A 24,019-nucleotide genomic window follows, 5' to 3' on the forward strand; every position below is an offset into this window, starting at 1 on the left:
TCATCATGGGAATGTGAGACACGGGCAGAAGAAAACACGGGGAGGGAAAACAAAAGACAAATAAGACAAAGAACACCATGGCGCCTGACACCGCCAGCACAACACACGCCATATGTTAATAGACTCAGAGGCCTCCCAGGACGCAGAATGGAAGACTCAGCTGACACACACAGTAAGGGTCAAGTGGGCCAACAGAGAAGGAACAAGAGCATAGGAGGTGATAGAGTAACACAACACATTACTGACTTTATCACATTACTGACTTTATGGAAGAACTTTCGGACATGGAGGAGGACAACAACTACACACACACATCCCCACGCAGACGGACACCAGGGGAGGTGAAGGAATACAATCTAATGCCATTACTAGAGAGAGGGGGAGCAAGGCCACAATATGTCTCATGGAAACATGCAGACAAAGAAAATATCAAATGCAGGCTACCTTCTTTGAGTGGAGGGGCTTTGAAATGGATATATGAGATGGAAAAACAGACTGCAGGACAAAAACTGGCAGTGGGCGACGTCAAGGGGTTGTTAATTTCCATACTGGGTGATGCAGCAGATGACATATGGAAGAGGGCGGGAATCCCAGGGGTGACGATAAGTGACACATGCAAATTGCAGACATGTGCTGTGGCAGGCACTGAGGGTGCAATACCCAGACACTTCAGACATAGGAGCAATAACGTCACGCAAAATGCGTGAGAATGAGGATCCTGTTGATTACATCCAGGAGATTCAGGAGAAGTGGTGCTTGGAAACACGGGAACCGTGGGACAAGACACTAGCAATTTTTGACCACATACTGATTCAAGGCCTCCCAGAACCAGTACAGAGACAATTAAAGAAATTGGTAGGAATGGAAGTAAAGGCATGGCCAAAGATACAGCTGACAAAAGTGCACCATTGTAGGCTATGGCAACAGAAGATGAAACAGAAAGAGGAAGACAGAAAGGCAGAGGAGGCAAAATTGGTCCAAAAGAAACTGTCCAAATATGCCATGGAAGGTACGCTAATAACAGGCCCCGCCCAGGTCACTCCGGCACCAGACACTACACAACAACAACAGCATCACTCCAACAAGCACAAATGGCAAAACAGCAAATGCCACCACCCCGCCATACACAGCCCAACACCAATACACAGCACAGATGGGAGGTGGATACACACAGATGGGAAACGGTTACACAAACTACTACAGGGGGAGGGGCAGGCCAACGAGAGGGAGGGGATTTGGACCTGCAGCACCACCGCAAGGGGGAGGGTTCCGGGGGCACAACCAATATGGACATCAGGGGTACTTAGACAGCACTGGAGGGTACCCATGGCAAGCACAGGAGCCACCAATGTGCTGGACATGTGGGCTAGTTGGACACATATCACGCACATGCAGAGCAAGACCGGTGCAAGCAGGGTGGGGAGAGCAAGGGCAACAGGGTTACAATGGGAGACAACAACTCTACCAACAACAACAGCCACAGCAGGTGACAGAAACACTAGTACAACAACAAGTACCACCTCAGCAACAACTACAAACATACACAACGCAACAGCCACAAGTGCAGTACCAACCAGCACAACAACAGGCACAACAGCAAGTGGCAACAGCACAACAACACGCCCAGACAGTACAACAGCTCACACAAATACAGGACAATATATAACCTGCAGACACACCAATACAACAGACACAATTGGGGAGGGTGACATTATTGGGCCACAACCCATACAAAGGGAGTGGACAGTCACTATACCTACAATAGGACAGCCCACAGACGTCCTTGATGTGTCCCATCCTATCGGTAACACCTAACCCTGTGGAGGAACCATGTATACAGGTGGCAATAGGTGACAAAACATTTTCTTTCCTGGTTGACACAGGGGCCACTAGGTCCTGTATTAGGGAGATGAAGTTCAATTTTTCAGGCGAAGCCATGCACACCCAGGAATTCTCTGGGGCTCGAGGGCTGGTTCCTTTTACTGATAACATCTCCTTATCTGTTGGAGATCACAACTTGTCTCTACCACTGCTATACTCAAAACAATTGTCAGTAAACATGCTAGGGAGAGACATTATGAGCAGACTGAACATGACTATATCCTTTACTGACAAGGGAATAGTGTGCTCCACACCAGGCATACACATGCTCACAGCACGACACATACTCCAGGCTTACTGTGGCAAATAAAGTGGTGAGGGCAGAACCAGTGGACAGGGACCTCTTCCAATATGGAACAGACATGGCAATAGCATGGCTACCAGGAATTGAGGGCAAGGTGTGGAGGAGACCAGCAGCTTACGTTTTAAGACCAGAAACACCCACAAGCGAAAAGGAAGGGGCAATAATATCAGTGGGCTTAGAGAGTATTGTGGCAACCACAGACTGCATTGCAGTCCCAGGATGAGGAGGGGAAAGCATGGAGAGCAGTAATAACACTTGCAGAAGGATTCAGGTTAACACAGGCGTCAGATGAGGAGCTATTCTAAGATGGAGCAGGAAATGGGGAGATGGTGTTCCAGATAAGCGTCTATATCTGGTTGAAAGTGACATACAAGGAGGTAGCACAGAAAATGGCAATGGCACTAGAAGCCCCCACCCCTACCCAAGAACCCTTCTACGAGGAAGATTTAGCAGCAGTACCCGCCTCTCTATGGACAACTAGTCCATATGACGTAGGGTGCATAAAAAGCATTGGAGGAGTACAAATAAAGCTAAAGAAAGGCGCAATACTGCCCAGGGTGAAGGAGTACCCACTATCTAAAGAAGCTGATGAAGGGATCTATGAAACAATATCTGCCCTAGTGGATAGCGGAATATTGGTACCATCAGAGTCGCCATGCAACACTGCAGTGTATCCTATGCACAAGGCAAAAGGAGGGTCCTGGTGTTTCATACAAGATTTGAGACCCCTCAACCACATTGTAGAGGCAGAATACCCAATAGCAGCTAACCCAGCCACCATACTGTGCGGGATACCAGCAGAGGCATCACGATTCACTGTGATCGACCTCAAAAACGCCTTGTTCCCATTACCTCTACACGCTGATTCACAAGACTTAACAAGTTTCACATACCGCAACACAAAGTGGAAACACACCACACTACCCCCGGGGTACTGCCAATCACCGTCCATCTTTAACAGAGTAATACAAATGGATCTGGGAAACATAGAGATGGAAAGCACGGTGTTGCAATATGTAGATGATATCATCATCTGAGCACCACTGAGGAGAAGTGCAGGAGGGACTCTGTAAAGATGCTCACAGTGCTGGCTGAGAAAGGATACAAGGTTGACAAGGGGAAACTGCAGTACTGTCAAGAAGAAGTGCTTTATATTGGGCAGATCATTTCACAAAAAGGAAGGAACATCGCACCACAAAAGGCACAAGCAATAAGGAATACAACACAGCCACAGACAGTAAGAGAACTGCAGCAATTTCTAGGCCTATGCAACTACTGCAGGGCATGGGTCTTTGTCTACAGCTCATACAAAGGACCACTGCTCGAGGTCCTTAGAAAAACACAAAGGGGAGCAAGGAATTTGGGATTGGCAAGAGAAATGACAGAGGCATTAAATGAATTAAAACACGCCATTTCAACTGCACCAGTACTAGCTACCCCCAACTACGAAAAGCAATTTTACATATTCTCACATTGTGATACTGCAGTAATGAAAGCAGTATTGACACAAAAGACAAGCATAGGACACAAACCGGTGGCATTTTACAGTGGCCATTTGGATCCTGTAATGGTGGGTCACTTCCCGTGCGAACAGAGCCTAGCTGCAGCTGCATTTGCGGTAGAGAAATTCCCCTCAATCACCATGGGATGCCCCACCACACTGTACGTGGAGCACACCCTCCTTGCAATATTGAACAAGCCAAAGTCCACACTGACCACAGGTTACGAGATTATACTCTCCTTTTCCAGAGCTGAAAATAGTAAGGTGCATTAATGTTAACCCAGCACGATTTATAGCAGAAGAAGTGGAAGAGGGAGAGCATGCACATGACTGCACACAAGCAAACAAAATGTACTCAAGTACTAGGAAAGTGGAACAAAATGCCCTAGAGGGGGAGAGGTAATGTACATAGATGGATCATCATCAATTGATCAAAGTGACGGGATAAGAAGGACAGGAGCAGCAGTAGTACGATTGAGAGAAGGCTGGACTTACGTTCCAGTGAAATGTGTCCAACTACCACAACACTATTCAGCGCAAGCAGCAGAACTGGTAGCACTCATTTTGGCCTTAGAAGAAAGCAATGAAAAAAGAGTAACTATATACTCTGACAGTGCATATGTTACGTCAACAGTACACTCAGGATTGATAAAATGGCAAAGAAGAGGATTCAGAAGAGCAGATGGTACTCCGGTACAACATGCTCTCCTACTGGCTGAACTAATTGAAGTAATTCATTACCCAGAAGAGGTAGCGCTGGTGAAATGTCAGGCACACACTAATGGCGACGACCCAATATCAAGAGGTAACGAAACAGCAGAGGCACATGCAAAACATGCTGCGTACTTTGGCGAGACATGGACCCTCTGTGATGAGGAAACAGTAGCGGCCAGCATTGTGGGGAAAAACAGCAGTGAAGAGGACAAGCCAACTGTCCCACAAGATACCAAAATACTAAGTATAAGAGTCAAAAGTGGAAAAACTACATATCCCAGAATGCCCCACCAGCCAACTACTAGGCAAAGTAGAAGGGACACGAGTGAACAAACAAAGACCCAATCTACATATCGCAGAATGCCCCAGCCGATGCATGTTCAACATAAAAGCCTGAAAAGGGGTAAAGAAATGAGATGGGGAAGACGAAAAACCATGTTTCCATATAACGAGGAACGCTTGCAGGCAGGAGTTAAAAATAAGGCAGGCTATACGACGGTTAAGCAGGGAGGAGGAGAATTAGCCTCAAGGGTGAGAAACACATGGCTGGGAATGCCCGATGTTAATTGCTGGAGAGGAGGGCCACGAGAGTTAAAAACAGGTGAAAACAACTCAACTTGTCTCTCGCCTTGCAGGAGTGGAAGGAGGCTGACGGAGCGAACTCGGACTGGTATGAGGCCAGTTCCCCATATCGGTTGTATATTAGAAGGAAAAGAAAAACACACCGAAGTGCCCCATACCTGGCTTGGAGACCGATTGCTCAGCGGATGAAGGCTCCTGAGTAAAAGGAGATTCCAGTGTGAAAACAGACACCGGACGTTTGTTTGTTTAAGTGATTCCAAGCCCGAGGCCAGCAAGGAACGGCTGCATCCTGGAGAGCCATCATCAGCGATCCGGGGAAAGGTTATGAAACAAGCACTGGAGTAGAAGGGCGTGCGGAGAAAACGCTTTAATCCAGTACGAAGTACGCTTGGCTTCAAGGAGGTTTTCCATCCATATTATTAAGGTGCGAATTGCATTTTTTTTTTTTAAGGAAAGGCTGCATTCCGAAGGTTTTTCGCTTTATGGACTGCATTTAAGTTGAAACCCGGCTCGCTCTGATTTGACCTTGACGAACTTTATTGAAGAACGTTTAAAACCATGGAGAAAGTCCTATGTTACTGATTCTGCCTTCTGAAATATAAGTGACATATTTAACCGAGTGTCGTGATAACTGCTGGCATTAAATAAATATCTGTTACCACACCCTTCTGTCTCTGGCTCACTACATAACACCCTCCCAGAAAAACAAAAAGATAAGGGGGGGTAAGACAGATGTTGATGAAGGATGGGTATACACACATCCCAGAGACACAGATTATGAAACTGCAGGCAGCAGCACCAATGGCAGAGAAGGAACTATGGATTAAAAGAGGATGCACCATGTCCCCCACAGATGCATTATGGCGACAGAATAATACGGAAAAGTTGTGATGCCCCTGGACCTATTGAAAACAGCTCTGACCCAATTACACTGTCTCACACATACAGGGAAAGAAGTAATTGCTGCAAGGATAAAAGAATCATGGTTCTGCCCCAAGCTAAACTCACATGTTGCAAATTTCATTAGCAACTGTCTCACATGTCAGCAATTCACGGCCAGCAAAATGATGCAAGTGATCAAATGTACCATACCCCGGCCTGAAGGACCCTTCCTGCACCTACACATTGACTACGTTGACATGATCAATGTATGTGAAGGTTACAGATACATGATTGTAGTAGTGTGCCCGTTTTCAAGGTGGATCGATGCTGGTCCATGCTCTCACGCAGATGCGTTCAGTGCAGCTACATTTTTGGTGAGGGAGGTGTTTCCGAGGTGGGAAGTATGCGAAGTGCTGCAGTCAGACAATGGCCCACTCTTTGCCAATGAACTGTACCAGCATGTAGCTGCCCTCTTGGGAATTAAACATAAGTTTGCATGCATGTACCACCCACAAGCTAATGGCTTCTGCGAACTCCTCAACGGCCTCCTAAAAGAAGAAATAGCAAAGATCCAACAAACAACCAAAAATAGTTGGCTGTACTGCCTCCCTTTGGCCTTGTTTGAGTTGAGAAACAGACCAGGGTCAGACCGCCACCTCACACCCCACGAGGTGGTGACCGGATGTCAAAAGCACCATCCACTCACATCACCATCAAGCGCGATAATGGACTGCCACCCCACAAGTACGGTTTTTGGTGAAGAAATTCACGAGTATGTCTCTTCCTTGGTTACTAGTGCTGCTTTTATCTCTCAACAGATCCAGCGGACACAGGGCGGGTCAAAGAACAACCAACAAGGAGAAGCAACCAATGAGGAACAGGAACAGACTGCACAGTGGACAGTGAAAGAGGGAGACCAGGTTCTCGTGAAAAATTACTGCCAAACATGGAACAATCCTAGATTTACAGGTCCACACTTGGTGGACAAAGTAGCCCCTAGAACAGTGAAGTTGAGGGGTAAAGACGTGTGGACACACATCCATGACATCAAGCCCTACAAAGCACAGACCCCCCCTCACCTCAGCGAAGGGGCCAACGCTTCAGCAACGACAACTGACAACAATGACACAATGCAAGAGACAAATACCCAAAAGACACAAACAATCAACCACCCATAGCCCACCCTATGATCACGAGATCCCAGACAAAGTAAATAAATTAGCTGAAATGTACTCCCACTAGCCACCAACTAATGAAGAACATTGGGCCTCATCACGACCCAGGCGGTAAGTTACCGCCTGGGCCGTGACTTTACCACCATGGCGTAAACTATGTTTACGCCATGGTGGTTGGCGGACTTACCGCCCCATTAGGACCTTGGCGGGGCGGTAAGTCCCCAATCCCCATTTACCCTTCCCCATTCCCATTTTTGCCCCATAGGGCATAATGGGAGTGGGGAAGGCGTTAATTACGCCACCGTAAATTACGGTGGCGTAATTAACTCCATGGTCCCTTAGCGCCATGGATTTTAACACCTGCTAAAAGCAGGTGTTAAATTCGCCATGGCGCTAAGGGACCTCGTACTCAGGCGGTAAGGGTCGGCGCTGTTTATGGCGCCGTAAACCCCTTACCGCCTGGGTCGTGATGAGGCCCATTGTCAAAACAATCTGCAATATACACCACACTGTGGAAACACGTGCATGCTCTCTTCTCTTTTTGTCTCGCACATGCAGGTATTGCGCATTGATATTGTGTATGGAATGAAAACAAAAGGAACATACGTAACTGAAGCATACGTCACTGTCCAGGGGTAAATGCTGCCTGAAGATGATAACACCCCAGAAGCACTGTCGCACCAGTTTGGATACGTTATAAAACGGCCAAAATACTTAAGACGAAGGAGAATACGTGTATATTATAACACGTTCCTTATGATAACAGCACAATTATTTCCACATATCCATACAGCATTACCTGCCCTAAGAGAAAGGACGGTACGGAAAGCGTGGGAACAGATTTTCTCCTGGGCATTGAACGATTACCTGATACGCAGGGCTTGATTAAAAGTATTAACAATAATAACGCATATTTTGAGAGATTTTCAGGCGGGCACCTATATCATCTAAAGTAAAGTGGCTGCAGGACCGCAGCAAAGGTAAGAGAGACATGCCAGTGGTAATAGCAACTGTAATAAAAATGTTAGGGATATTTGGTCTGATTACTGCTTCTGTCTGGCAGGCCTACTGTGCTTTCTATGTGATGGCATCCCCCTCTACTAACATTTCCCCTACCATGGCTGCAAGGAGCATAGTGTCAGGTGGTACAAGAAGCACGGGACCCAACATAAAGAGGGATTAATGTAGTGTTTCTATTGATGTAAATAGGGTGGACACATACCTTACAGAATCCTCACACGTTTCCAACAACATGTGGTACAAGCACATGTCCAAAATTGTTAAGGACACGACAAAGGACAACTTCTATGTGTGCTCATTGATCCCATACACCATGAGTGCCTCAAGAACCTTTGTGGCAAGTGAAGTACCTGCGACAACTGCTGAATGCTTATTATACCTAGCACTGTTCCAAACACATGGACGATTTCAAGGGAAAAGAGCAACACTAAGATGGAGATCAAGGTCAATCTACATCTATGAAGATAATTTCATCAAAACACTAACAATGTATGACGAATTGTGGCAGCAGACAAAGAGGCTCAAGTACATAACAGATGGAGCCGACAAAGAAGAGGCACAAGAAGTCACACTGAATTACCTACCATGTAAGTGGCACGCAAAAGAAGTTGCAGGTGAACCAGGAAGCCGGGAAAGGCCGCTAATATTAATATATGGCAAGGTATATACGAAAGACGGATGGGTGGATGGAGTTGTAGGAAGTAAAATGTTGCCTTTGGCAAAGTCACCAGTGACGACAGTTCAAGAAGAAAACGACAAATGCTACAACGAATGGACAAAGAGTGCAACACTGGTGATGTGGTTAGATAAAGAGGAGGAACCTATAACAATACTTCCACTGACAGCACCAACACTGTGTTACCAGCATGATGGAGAAGTTGATGTTGGAGCAAATGAAGGTTGCAAGAGAACAATAAAGCTTCCTGAGGGGGGGCAGGAACAGCAGTTTTGATGGACCACCATTGGGCCTGTAGAGCGAAGGCATACAACAGCTTGCCGCCGTTGTGGAATGGAGTGTGCACTATGGTACACATCAATGTACTATCACTGGTAGTACCGCAACAACACTTCAACCTGGAGAGCTTCCCTTAGTTGGACGAAGGGAATAAAAGGAAGAAAAGATCACTGAAGATGGTAGGAAGCAAGCAACGGAATGACACTACACATTTATCCAGAGTAAAAAGACAAGGAGAACCGCTGACAGGAAACTACCTGTGGGGAAAGTCAGAAACAGCTCTGAGTGACATCCCACCAGCACACAGGCTATTTAGCAGAGCGGCAATGTTCTTTTCCTCGATCATACATCCAGGGGTGCAGGCATATGCAAATGCGAAGTGGCTCCAGATAACAAGATGGGAGCTAATGATGACAATCAACTCCACAGTTAACGGATCCAACGCAATAAAGGAAGAGCTAAGAGCGATAAGGATGGTGGCCCTACAGAACAGATATGTGCTAGACCTCCTGACAGCAATGGAAGGAGGTGTTTGCACAAAAACTGGAAGCTTGTGTTGCACATTTATACCTGCCAACGACAAGGACAATGGTACGTTATCTGAGGCAGTATCACAGCTGGCCAAGATGCACGCCAAGATGGAAGAAGAAGCAAAGGGAGTGAAGAAGGACGGTAGCTGGTTCTCTTATATCAGGTCCTGAATGCCATCATGGCTCTCAGATGGTCTTAAGGTCGTGACAGGGTGCATAATATTAGGAATGGCGTTTTTGATGGGGATAAATATTTGGAAGGAAAGATCAAAGCATACTGCTGAAGAAATGATCGGCATGCACGTTCTTATGCCAGCTGAGGATGACCAACACACAGACGTCATTATTAAGGAACGTGAACGGCTGCACCAGCAGATAATAGAAGCAGACTTGTATCCACCATCAATAAAGGTCGAGAACCCAAGGAACCCGAAAAGCTACATTGGGAAATGGGTCTATTGCAAACCCGGTGGCGGATGTGTCTATATGTACTGGTCATTTGAAGATCATGTGGTCCAGTACGGACACCTGGCAGGAATAACAAAGGTATGGCGAGTACGAGGAGACAAGAGAATTGATAATTTTGTGGTCGACAAGTCGACCAGAGGGGGGACTGGAGAGGGAAAATGGGATGATCCCTTCCCCCGATTCTCATCCAGACCATGGCCTAGGACGTCACGATCCAAGCGCCCACCGCAAGAGGAATTTGACCCGCTCACAGCCGCCCCAGATGTCAAGATCCACTGTGGCCATGCCCCGCACACCCAGGGGAGCTGCCCGTCAATCAAACCACATGCTGGAACCTCGGGTGGAGCTGACATCGACAATATGGATCAACTCGATTAGACAGCAACTATAAGTACCGTCATCGTTAGAGATGCCATGACAACATAGCCAGCGGACAATAACACATATGCCACCAAGCACATTGGTCATACACACACCAATCCACACGAAGAACATACTCAGTGCTATGACGTAGAGGACCACGTACACTCACACATGCATTGTTGTTATTTTTCACATAGGCCAACTACAGCACTGCAGAAACGCAAGACGAAAGAAGAGCTTGTGTACATGCTTGCCTACGCTTCATCAGCACTAAGACCATGAAGATGTAATCCTGTATATGGACTAATGCATATGAATCTCTGTCGCCCCTCGCAACCCCCATATTATGGACTATGTACCGCCACCCGTAAGCCAGGCCAAGGTAGGCCGCCAAGCCAGAATCCCCAGGCCGGAGCAGCTCAGACAAAGCTGCAAGGTGCTGATCACGCAGAACGAGCCCCGACGAGAGCCGAAAGCCAAGAACGCAATGTTGCAACCTACAAGCTGCGCTCCCCACGCCAAGGTTACACCTGCTACTGCTAAATGTTCCTCAGAGCCGAAATACAAATCAAATGCTCATAATTCTGCTTCTGCCACGGTCCCACAACATGTCATCAGGCCAACCTGATACAATGCCAAACCCCAAGGACCAGAGAAGCACTGGCATCTCCCATCTGGGACACAGACGGCAACAATGAAGTGACAATTTAGACACCGACAGCGATGGGAAAGACATGCACACCAGCTAATAGTCAGATCTGTCCATTGTCCGCCATGGACACAGTCATACTTTGTTGCCAGCACCAGGTACACCGCGGGCTGGAAACAGCGATGGTCCCAGGCTTGGGGGGCTCACGGGTGGACCAATCAGAGTACGAGGGGCTCACCATTGACGCCATTATAGTTCAGCCAATCACTAATTGTCCCCTTGTGACAATTCTCTTGTAGCAATTATTAGGGACGGCCCATGCGTACCACCTGACCCTTTCTCCACCACTAACAGTTTCCTCTATATGTGTCTATACTGACCCTACCACTCAGGGAGACAACCGAGATGGCGTTAGATTTTGGGGCTAGTTTCCCAGGTGACGCACGTAGCTGGGTCATGCAGCTAGAAAAAGGGCCTGCGAGCCCACCATGAACGAGAGAGGTCTCCCGGATGCCTATGACCTGAGAGCTCATCCCTGTCTGTTTTGTGCAATAAACAGCAGTAACTCCTTGCTCTTGTGTGTGTCTCATACTCTGGGACGTGGGAGGAGTTGGGGCCTCCCCAACCCCGGAGGTCCACGGACGGCCCTGCCGGCCCCTGGGAAATCACCCCGACACTTCCCGAATTTCAGTAGATCCGGCTCAAGACGTAGGGCGGCAGGGAGGCTATTCCAGAGGGAGGCACCTCCTGAGGATAATGATCTCCCACCAAATCTCTGCTTGGAGAACCGGCTGACTCGGAGAAGGTTGGAGGTAGATGAGTGGAGGGCTCGTGAGGGACAGTATTTCGGTAGGCAGTATGGAAGGAAGGTGTGTCCCAGGCCCCAGAAAGCCTTGTGAACATTGCAAAAGGTCTTGAATTTGATCCTTGCAGCCACATGGAGGGATTTCAGTGCCAGAGAGATGCAGTCCCTGGGCTTGAGGCCAAGAATAGGTTTCACGGTTCTGTTCTGGATGAGTTGCAGAGGGCACAGGGCAGAAGAAGGGATGTTGAGGAAGAGGCTGTTGCAATAGTCCAGCCTGGAGAGAACCAGGGCTCTAGAGACAGTGAGCCTCTGGGGGAAAGTGAGAAAGAAGAGGTGTAGCTGATAGTTAGACTTTTTATTTATTTATTTGCATTTTTAAAGCGCTCATACAGCCCGTGGGCATCGAGGCGCAGTTAAAGGAATTGTTAGTTTTTTATATGTGTAATTGTTTTTTTTTGTCTTAGTTGCGTATTTATAACGCGCTTAAAGAACCAGAGGTTTCTAAGCACGGACCCGGGGATCGAACCTGTGTTGCTTTGTGTCGTCTTGCTTCCAAGGCGAACACGTTGCCGCTGAGCTATCCTCCCGGGACTTTTAGAGATGTCTGAAATGTGAGAGGAGAAGGAGAGAGTGGAATCAAAGATGACCCCAAGGTTTCTTGCTTCGCAGGTGGGTGCAGGGCCAAGGGAGGCAAGGCAGAGTGAAAGTGGGAAAATACAAGCAGGGGTCCGATGCAAACGATCTCATTCTTAGTTGCATTGAGGCAGAGGTCGTTTGCAGCACACCACGACTGAATAGCGGACAGCCAGTCAGATATGAGCGAGGAGGAGATGGCTGAGGGTAGCCTGAAAGATAGTTGCGTGTCATCCACATAGCACTGGAAGTTAGAGGTGAAGGTGGCAATCACCCGTGCCGGGCAGCCATATAGATGTTGAAGAACCAGGGGGATAGGTTAGATCCCTGGGGAACGCCACCGGTTGACAGAGAGATAGTTGAGTGAAAGGCTCCGAGTTCCACCTGGGATGGGCGGTCATAGAGGAAGGAGGACAGGGTGTCACAGAGATGTGCGATCACAATGTTGTGGTTAACCATATTGAAGCCGGAGTAGAGGTCAAGGAGAATGAGGATAGATGAGCTGTTAGTGTCAAGATTTGAGAGAAGGTCTTCACAAGTGTTCAGAAGAGCAGTTTCCATGCCTCTGGCTGCACTAAAGCCAGATTGATGGTCATGGAAACAACCAATAGATTCAGTGTGTAGGGTCAGCTGAGAGATAGCCAGTTTCTCCAGGAGTTTGCCCAGGAAGGGAGTGATGGAGATAGGGGGGTAGGATGCCAGAATGGAAGGGTCGGAAGAGGGTTTTTTGGGCAGAGGGTGTGCAAGGGAGTGCTTCAGTGCAGTTGGGAAAACTCCAGTGGAGAAGGAGAGATTGCAGTGATCAGCCAAGGCTGGGGTGAGAGAAAAATATTGTCTTTAATGGTTTTTTAGGGGGAGGGGTCCACCTGTTTAGATGAAGCCTTCATAGATCGGACCTGTATTGTAACCTCATCCGATGTGACAGGTGAGAGAGAAGAGAGGGTAAGTGGTGGGGGGCCAAGGGAGGCTCTGTTGTTGGTGTATGCTGTGGTGGTGGTGTGGAAGAGATTGTGGTGGCAGCATTGGATTGCATGCATGTGGAGCTGGTCCCCCCTGCTCCCATGCCACAGAGGAGGTCTACAGGAACCGGAAGTAGTTTCATTCCCTGAATGTCCAGGTGACCTGTGATGCCAACCTGACCATCACACACTGCTGTGCCTGGCTCTCGGGATCAACCCACAACGCCATGAACCTGTGGAACAGCACCCTGCCAGCATACATGGCGTATCACAGAGGCCAAAGGACGTGGATTTTGGGTGAGTACATGTACAATCCCATCTAACTTGCAGCTTGAGTGACAGGCAATGGGGTGCCGGGGTATAACAATGTGATGAATGCATTTCCGGAATGTGCCCTGCACATGCAAAAACCAACTAGCACACCCATACATTGACAGCCATAACACACAGGGATAGCACTTGATTTGAAATGTAGCAGTCACTGAGCAGGCCATTACAACCCCAACAAGAAAACCACACATAATGCACTACAGGTACCAGGATGCAACACCCCCCACCCAATGAAAAGGCAGTTTATCATCAGACATGGCAACCTAGGATCATCAAATGCATTTCCTGGGACAATCTCTGAGCAGTACAATAGCCTGCAAGGACTGGAATGTCAAACAGTGTGGCACAATGTGAAATGGGAAATGCATGCACAGACTGGCCATTGCAATGCCACCATCACAGGCAATGCCGTTACCAATCTACAGTACTCACACCTGTGTCTCTCCACCTTTTAGGGGACTTTGGATACCCACTGCTTCCATGGCTGATGGCCCTGCTAAGGAATCCCCAGACACCGCAGCAAGTGGTGTACAATTGGGCCCATGTGAGGACCAGGGTGGTGATTGAGTGGAGCTTTGGCCTCCTGAAGGACCAATTCAGGTGCCTGCACAGGTATGGGAGTGTGCTCATGTACAGACCAGAGAAGGTTGGACTGATTGTATTGGCCTGTGGAATGTTGCAGAATATCTCCATCAGGCGCAACATCCCTCTGCCCCTAGATCTGGACATTCCTAACCCAGAGGATGATGATGATGTGCCAGTCAGTCACATGCACCCGCACACTGAGCACATTGAGGCCAGGGATGGGTGCATGACCTGGAAATAACTCATTGGGAGTTCCCCCTCCACTAGCACTTCCCTTGCACCACGAGGAGTGCCCTTTCCAAGATGGCCGACCCAGGTCTGATGGACCTGCAACTGTAGAAGCCCAAGAACTGCTGCTAGGCCTGGATTGGCTGCTGCTGCCAACATCAGCACCTATCAGGCGCCGGCAGGCCTAAGCCGGCCCACCCTCACCAGGGCCCAGGAAACAAGGCTGCTTCCTGTCCTTAGCCTGTCACTAGCCTGCACGCCCATCGCCAGAAAGTCTGCCCGTCTAAACGCTGACCTCATCATAAGGTAACATTAACAATCCACTATCCTCATCTCGCTGCTACAGGATTCGCCTCGAACGTTGACACCCTCTGTAACCCAACCCCTTCACAGTGGCAACCCTCTGCTTACAGACCTCAAAGCCCCCCCGTGGTCCAGACCCATAAACTCCCCCTTGCCACACCACCTTCCTGTCCTGCTCTGACTCTCTCCCAACATCAGCCTACAAGCCCACTGCACCGCCCGAACGAACGCCCATGCAAGTTATCCTACCTCTTGCATTGGTCACGCTCTCCGAACGGCCGGCAGTGCTAACACCCTCCCGCTCGTATCTAAAGCGTCCCATGTGTTACGGCTGCCTGCCCTGTATACTCTATATGCGATACGTCCGTAATGCAAAAGAAATGCCTGTTATGACACATGCGACACGTCTGTAATACAAACGAAATACCGGTTATGAATGATGATGCCTTTTACCAAAGATAATTTGTTATGGTTTACAATGCTATCTGTTTGTGCATACCCTGCTCATAACATACCTTGCCTAATTTCATTCACAAGCATAGTAGCAAATCGCGCCTAATATTATACCAGCTCTGATTTTGTATTCTGTGCCTAGTATCAGCTCTGATCCTGTAATCTGCATCTAGTCTACCCCAACCATAGATCTATTTAAAATATAGCCACCTACTACCTGCTACAATTATATCTCCTGCATATGATCTATGTATTGTTACAATAGCTTTGATCGGAACCAGTTGCCTATGCCTTTGCTCTGCACAACGCCCTTTCATTACAAGATATGCTCAACTGTACCACTTCTCTAAACTTACTTGTTGATACCCTTGTGCCGGCTTGACCATATGCCACTGTTGTCTTACTGCATCATTGTGCCATTTTTGATAACTGTTGCCATTCAGTCCTTTGCTTTTTGCTGCCACATTGTATTAATCTGCCCTATGCTATGGCCGCCACTTGGCAGAGACCTGCCCCACACTGATGTCATATTGTACTGACCAAACCTCTTACTATTGATACCATATGGCTAACCCCTCCACTGTACCTCTGCCACTTTGTCAACACCATGCTACTCTGCATCTTCTTTAACATGTTCCCATTCTGTGTTGTGCATAACAGTGTACCTTGTAGTGGTAATAACTACATAGCCTACAATGATGGCCTAGCTAGACTGGCCTGCCCTAGGCATCACCCTATCGCCTGCCCCACACCATTCTTGCCCACTACACCAGCCTTCCCGCAATGCTTACGATACGCCCATCCTACCTATGGCAGCGCTCACGTAGATGTCATCCCTGCCAACGGCAACACCAATAGTCCCAAAGGTCACAACCCTAGCTCAAACGCATCACGCCCTGCTCGTGATCACAGTCCGATTAGCACTAACACCCAAGCAGACACATACACCACAATTTTCGACCTGACTGAGCGCAACAACAGACTAGGTACTAGACTTGCCCGTAAAAATAGCAAGCATCCGACTAAACCTCACACCAATTCCAACAACCAGAACCTAGTTTCTAACAATTCTAACCCACCTCCCCTTAAAGGAGCATGTCTAAATGTTAGATCACTAGTTGCCCATCCCATAGAAACTGCTGACATCATCCTGACCAACAACCTTGATTTCCTTGCAGTGACTGAAACCTGGTTGCATGACGCTGCAGGCCCATCTCTATCACTAGCTATTCCAGACAACTATTCCATCCTCAGAGCCGATAGACCTAATGCTCGAGGAGGTGGTGTAGCCATTATCTTTAAATCCTTTCTCGACATTAGACTAACCCCCTTCTCCCAGCTGGAATCATGTGAGTATCTCACAGTCAAACTTCAAACATCCCCCAAGAGCACAATTACAGTGCATTGGCCCGCCTGGACACTTTGAAGAAGATATCACATCCCTAATAGCAGAGAGCTCCAAACCAACAGCACAAATCATAATCCTTGGGGACTTCAACCTCGGGTATAATGACCCTAATGACACCCCAGCCACCTCCCTGGCCAACGCACTAACCGAGCACGGTATCACACAATTCTGCTCCCAACCCACTCACTCAAAAGGAAGAACTCTCGACTGGATAACGGCCCTTAACTCACATCACCCTCAAGAATCCTCTACCCCTTTTCTGGACGGATCACTACCTCATCTCGCTTGATATCAATATTAATAACCCATTGCCTAAAAAACCTCCTCCTGCACCCGCCTGCCCAACAAGGAATAAGCGTAACATTACAGCCGAAGCGCTCATACCCCTGGTACTCCCCACGCTAAATGCATTACCAGCCACAGCTGATTTGAACCTGCTGGTCAACACCTACAATGAATCCATGTCCAAAGCGATTGACATAGTTTCCCAATTAAAAATGCGCAAAGGGAAACCCAAAGCACACCTGAACTCTTGGTACACCCCGGAACTCAAACTACTTAGACAAAGAAAAAGCAAACTCAAAACACTGTGGAAAACAGCTCCCTCCTCAGAAAATAGAACTAACCTGACTAATATCACCGCTCTCTATAAAACTGAGATAATATGTGCCAAAAAAGAAACCTTCAACTCCAGGATTACCAAAGCAGGATCTAGTACTAGAGAACTATTCAACATCTTAAAAGAACTTGAAAACCCCATTCCTCCCACGGATACATGTACCAAGGATAAACCCTGGTGCACGGCCATCCAGAATGCTCTCGCCAACAAAATCACTGGGCTCCAAACTAAAATTGAAAACAAACAACAACAACTCTCCAATAGCCCAACCGCCAATCTGACCTTACAATCACCCTCTGACACCAATTCAGGTTTTACTTTCAAAAAGGTAACGGCACCCGAAGTACAAAAAATTATAGCCTCTCTGAAACCTTCAAACTGCAAGGGGGATAGCTGCCCCGCACAAATCATAAAAGATGCAGCCAGGGATCTATCCCCCTTCATTACCAAGCTAATAAACCTGTCCTCCTCCAACAATGCAGTCCCAAGTAACTTAAAACAATCTTAGGTCCTCCCACTCTTAAAAAAGCAAACTCTTGACCCGGCTATACCTACTAATTATAGACCTATCACCACTGTCCCGTTCTTACTAAAAAATCATTGATAGAGTCGCCTATTTACAAATTCAGGACCATCTAGAATCCAACCAACTATTAGGAATCCGTCAGTCTGGCTTTCGACCTCAACATGGAACAGAAACAGCCCTTGTTGATCTTAAAAGTCAGATCGACGAACTCAAAGATAAAGGTAAGGCTGCCATCCTTCTTCTCTTGGACCTCTCTGCCGCCTTTGATCTGGTCGACCACAAAATCCTATGTAACCACCTGTCATCGGCTGACCACTTCTCCCACTCAGCGGTCACATGGATCCAATCTTTCCTTGCTAACAGGACCATGCGTGTTTTTTCACCACTAGCAGCGGCCGACCCAATACCCATCACATGCGGTGTCCCACAAGGTTCATGTGTCTCACCTACTTTGTATAACATATTTACAAAGCCCCTCTTTGACAAACTGGACCATCTGGGTGTCACCTACACCAAATATGCTGATGACACCCAGATACTCCTAACCCTATCAGGCAATTACAACTTCGATGTCGACCGAATCAACAAAGTCTTCACCATCATTCAGGCATGGATGGCCACACATGGCCTCTGCCTGAATGATGATAAAACAGAACTGCTCCTGGTCGGCTCCTCGAACACCCTCTCGAAACTCGGCCCCAACTACATCAGCATTACTATCGATGGAAATAGCATACCCATTTCCAAAAGTGTAAACACCCTTGGTTTCTATCTAGATACCAATACCAACCTCTCTAAACAAATCTATATGACCGCTTCAGCCACTGCCTATACAGGTAAATTGATAAGGGCTTGCAGACCTCTACTATCCACTAGCAGCTGCCTTATATTAGCCAGAGCACTCATACAGTCCAAACTGGACTACTGCAACGGCTTATATGCAGGCGCAAACAAATCCATCATTAATAAATTGCAGGTCCTCCAAAATAACGCATTCCGAGCTGCGCTTAATATCTACAGAAGAGAGCACATCTCTGCTATCAGAAAATCATGTAAATGGCTATCCATCGAACAAACAATTGACCTAAAAACCTTATGCCTCACCTACAAAGCCTTGAACCACCTTGCACCTCCCTATCTAACTAACAAATTCACCTTGAAACCTAATATCAGGATTACCAGATCCACCAACACACTATGCCTGATGGTGCCCAAATACACCCTAAAACGAGCCAGAGGAACCAGTTTCTCCGTTCTTGCCACCCAACTATGGAATACACTTCCACTGGACATCAAAACCATCTCCATCTTTCAACCATTCAGAACCCAGGTTATCACTTGGCTATTGAATAAAAACTCACCCCACTAAAGGTGACTCAGGACACCTCACACACCTACCCTTCCCAGCTCTCACTCGCCACCCCCATTTATCTGCGGGCACCAATCTTCTGTATCATTCTTGTGTATATATTATTGCCATTATATATCTCCTAGGCAAACTGTAAATGTATAAAAAACTATAGTTGTAAATTGTATAACTGTACTATATGTTTAACTTGTACTTTGTAACCATATTCTTGTGCGCCCATATCCCCCTGGGTCCGGAGCGCTTTACAAATAAATTAAACAAACAAACAAACAAACCTTATGCATATCATGCACAATCACTGTAAACACGTGTTTGAAAAAGATGGAATGTCCAGTCATTGCTTCAAGTGAATAGAATGTATTTAACAGTAACGTGAATGCATCCATACCCTCCAACGCATCCCCCACCAAAACAGCTCCAACCTCTCCCCAAACACACATCCCCAACCCCTCCCCAAACACACCGAGTAGAGTACCCAATCAGTATCATTGTCACTTGGCGGCCCTCCTGGCCATGTGGCTCTTGCCTGACTCCTGTTTGGGCCATAGTCTCCGTGAACAATGCCTTGGGCTGCCTTGCTGGTCACAGAAGTGGGTGAGTCTGACCCCTTGGCCTGCATGTTGTCTAGGCAGAGTTGGATTGCATGTCTCATGACCTCTGCTATGGAGGAGCTCATCTCATTTCCCTCCTGCATTTATTCTGCAAGGGTGAGGAGGGCTGCATTGCACAGACTCAGTACTTGGCACTCCTGCAGTTGAAGGCCTGCATGCACTCCCTCATGAGACTCATCTCATTCAGATGTTCATGTGCAACGCGCAGTATGTTCCCCCTTCTGGGCCTCTATTGCATGCAGGCATGCAGCAATGATACAGAAGCTGGGTAGTGGTAATGTTGGGTGACTATGGGGTGACGAGGGGCTGTAATAGGCAGAGGGGTATGTTGTGTTATTGTTGTCATCATCGTCCTCCTCCTCCCCCGTGGCAATCCAGACACAATGAACTGGTGGCTGATGTGCCCATGGTGGAGTGGAGGGCAGATGCGGGACACTGGGGCTACTGACCACAGATGTGGTGGTTGCAGCTATCCCACATGCAATGGTGGGTGCTGATGGTGCTGGTGGTGGGGCTGATGGTGCTGGTGGTGGGCTGATGGTGCTGGTGGTGGGGCCGATGGTGCTGGTGGTGGGGCTGATGGTGTCTGTGACGTGGCAGTTGTACTGCCATGCTGCCTGGGCCTGCCCACCTTTGCAGGTTTGCCTGCAGCTGTTCAGCCTGATAATGGTCCTGGGCCATCACTGTCAGAGGACTGTGGGGCTGTTGGGAAGAGATGAGCATGCTGTTAGTATTCTGGGTGTCACAACAGCAGCCTTGCATTGAATTTATGCCACATTGTGTGCGTGCTGCTCTTGTCATGAGGCTTCTCTGGTCTGTTGGCTCCGATGTGTGCATCTACATATGGCTGGTGGGAGTGCACATTGCATGTTAGTCTGCCAAGGTGGCCTGTTGTTGTGTGTTTGGTGGGCCTACGATTCATATCCTGTCCTCCCTTGGCACACATGTGTGGACATATTGGGACCAGTGCTTGTGCAGGGTTACTTCTACCCACATTCCCTTGCATATGTCTTGGATCAGGCCATTTGCTGTGTCTGCCATGTGCCTTGGGATGCATGCATTTGGATACAGGAATGACATTAACATGTGTTTTCTTGTACTTTGCACCATCATCTTGGGTCCCGGCTCCACCCTCTGCTGTCCCAACACCCTCAATGCTCCCCAAGTGCACAATGGAACTGCACCTTTCCTCCCAGGGCATGAGGGTGAGGGGTGACAATGTCCCTCCTCCAGTGGCTGAGAATTCCCTCTTGTGGGTGGCCATGATTTTGCACACCCTCAGATGCAGGTTGTCCCAGCGCTTGTGGAAGTCCCTGGTTGTGCGGGCGACAGTCCACATGGCTGTCTGCAATCTCACGCCATATGGCAGTCTTCCGCTTTTGGCTTGTTTTGAGGTGTCCAGCCGCAAACAGCTCATTGGTGTGCTAGACAACTTTGTCCACCAATGATGTTAGTTCTGACTCTGAGAATGTTGTTTTCCTGATGTGGACATCAGGGACACATGCCTTCTTTTCCTGTGACATATTTGATGCCTCCTCTCGTGCTGCATGTCAACAGTTCTTGCACCCTCCAAACCTCTACTTGTTAATGGACTGCCACCCCACAAGTACTGTTTTTGGTGAAGAAATTCACAAGTATGTCTCTTCCTTGGTTACTAGTGCTGCTTTTATCTCTCAACAGATCCAGCGGACACAGAGCGGGTGGAAGAACAACCAACAAGGAGAAGCATCCAACGAGGAACAGGAACAGACTGCACAGTGGACAGTGACAAGGGAGACCAGGTTCTCGTGAAAAATTACCGCCGAACATGGAACAATCCTAGATTTACAGGTCCACACCTAGAGCAGTGAAGTTGAGGGGTAAAGACGTGTGGACACACATCCACAAGATCAAGCCCTACAAAGCACAGACCCTCCTCACCTCAGCAAAGGGGCCAACGCTTCAGCAACGACAACTGACAGCAATGACACAATGCAAGAGACAAATACCCAAAAGACACAAATAATCAACCACCCATAGCCCACCCTATGATCACGAGATCCCAGACAAAGTAAATAAGATAGCTAAAATGTACTCCCACCAGCCACCAACTAATGAAGAACATTGTCAAAACAAACTGCAATATACACCACACTGTGTAAACACGTGCATGCTCTCTTCTCTTTTTGTCTCGCACATTCAGGTATTGCGCATTGATATTGTGTATGTAATGAAAAGAAAAGGAACTTACGTGACTGAAGCATACGTCACTGCCCAGGGGTAAATGCTGCCCGCAGACAATAACACCCCAGAAGCACTGTCGCACCAGTTTGTATACGTTATAAAACGGCCAAAATACTTAAGACGAAGGAGAATACATGTATATTATAACACGTTCCTTAATAGCACAATCATTTGCACATCTCCATGCAGCATTACCTGCCCTAAGAGATAGGACGGTACAGAAAAGCGTGGGAACAGATTTTCTCCTGGGCATTGAACGATTACCTGATACGCAGGGCTTGATTAAAAGTATTAACAATAATAACGCATATTTTGAGAGATTTTCAGGCGGGCACCTATATCATCTAAAGTAAAGTGGCTGCAAGACCGCAGCAAAGGTAAGAGAGACATGCCAGTGGTAATAGCAACTGTAATAAAAATGTTAGGGATATTTTTCACCACTGGTCTGATTACTGCCGCTGTCTGGCAGACCTACTGTGCTTTCTATGTGATGGCATCCCCCTCTACTAACATTTCCCCTACCATACAAGGGCTGCAAGGAGCACAGTGTCAGGTGGTACAAGTAGCACGGGACCCAACATAAAGAGGGATAAATGTAGTGTTTCTATTGATGTACATGGGGTGGACACATACCTTACAGAATCCTCACACGTTTCCAACAACATGTGGTACAAGCACATGTCCAAAATTGGTAAGGACAACTCAAAGGACAACTGCTATGTGTGTTCATTGATCCCATATGCCATGAATGCCTCAAGAACCTTCGTGGCAACTGAAGTACCTGCGACAACTGCTGAATGCTTATTATACCTAGCACTGTTCCAAACACGTGGACGATTTCAAGGGAAAAGAGCAACACTAAGATGGAGATCAAGGTCAATCTACTCCTATGAAGATAATTTCATTAAAACACTACCAATGTATGATGAATAGTGGCAGCAGACAAAGGGGCTCAAGTACATAACAGATGGACCCGACAAAGAAGAGACAGAAGAAGTCACAGTGAATTACCTACCATGCAAGTGGTACGCAAAAGAAGTTGCAGGTGAACCAGGATGCTGGGAAAGGCCGCTAATATTAACATATGGCAAGGTATATACGAAAGATGGATGGGTGGATGGAGTTGTAGGAAGTAAAATGTTGCCTTCGGCAAAGTCACCTCTAACGACAGTTCAAGAAGAAAATGACAAATGCTACAAGGAATGGACGAAGAGTGCAACACTGGTGATGAGGAGGAACCCATAACAATACTTAAACTCACAGCACCAACACTGTGTTACCAGCATGATGGAAAAGTTGATGTTGGAGCAAATGAAGGTTGCAAGAGAACAATAAAGCTTCTTGAGGGCGGGTGCAGGAACAGCAGTTTTGATGGACCACCATTGGGCCTGTGGAGCGAAGGCATACAACAGCTTGCCGCCGTTGTGGAATGTAGTGTGCACTATGGTACACATCAATGTACCATCACTGGTAGTACCGCAACAACACTTCAACCTGGAGAGCTTCCCCTAGTTGGATGAAGGGAATAAAAGGAAGAAAAGATCACTGAAGATGGTAGGAAGCAAGCAACGGAATGACACTACACATTTATCCAGAGGAGAACCGCTGACAGGAAACTACCTGTGGGGAAAGTCAGAAACAGCTCTGAGTGACATTCCACCAGCACACAGGCTATTTAGCAGAGCGCAATGTTCTTTTCCTCGATCATACATCCAGGGGTGCAGGCATATGCAAATGCGAAGTGGCTCCAGATAAAAAGATGGGAGCTAATGATGACAATCAACTCCACAGTTAACGGATCCAACGTGATAAAGGAAGAGCTAAGAGCGATAGGGATGGTGGCCCTACAGAACAGATATGTGCTGGACATCCTGACAGCAATGGAAGGAGGTGTTTGCGCAAAAACTGGAAGCTTGTGTTGCACGTTTATACCTGCCAATGAT

The sequence above is a fragment of the Ambystoma mexicanum genome, chromosome 5q (genome assembly GCF_040938575.1).
Source record: "Ambystoma mexicanum isolate Mex_15411 chromosome 5q, UKY_AmexF1_1, whole genome shotgun sequence".
NCBI lineage: Eukaryota > Metazoa > Chordata > Amphibia > Caudata > Ambystomatidae > Ambystoma > Ambystoma mexicanum.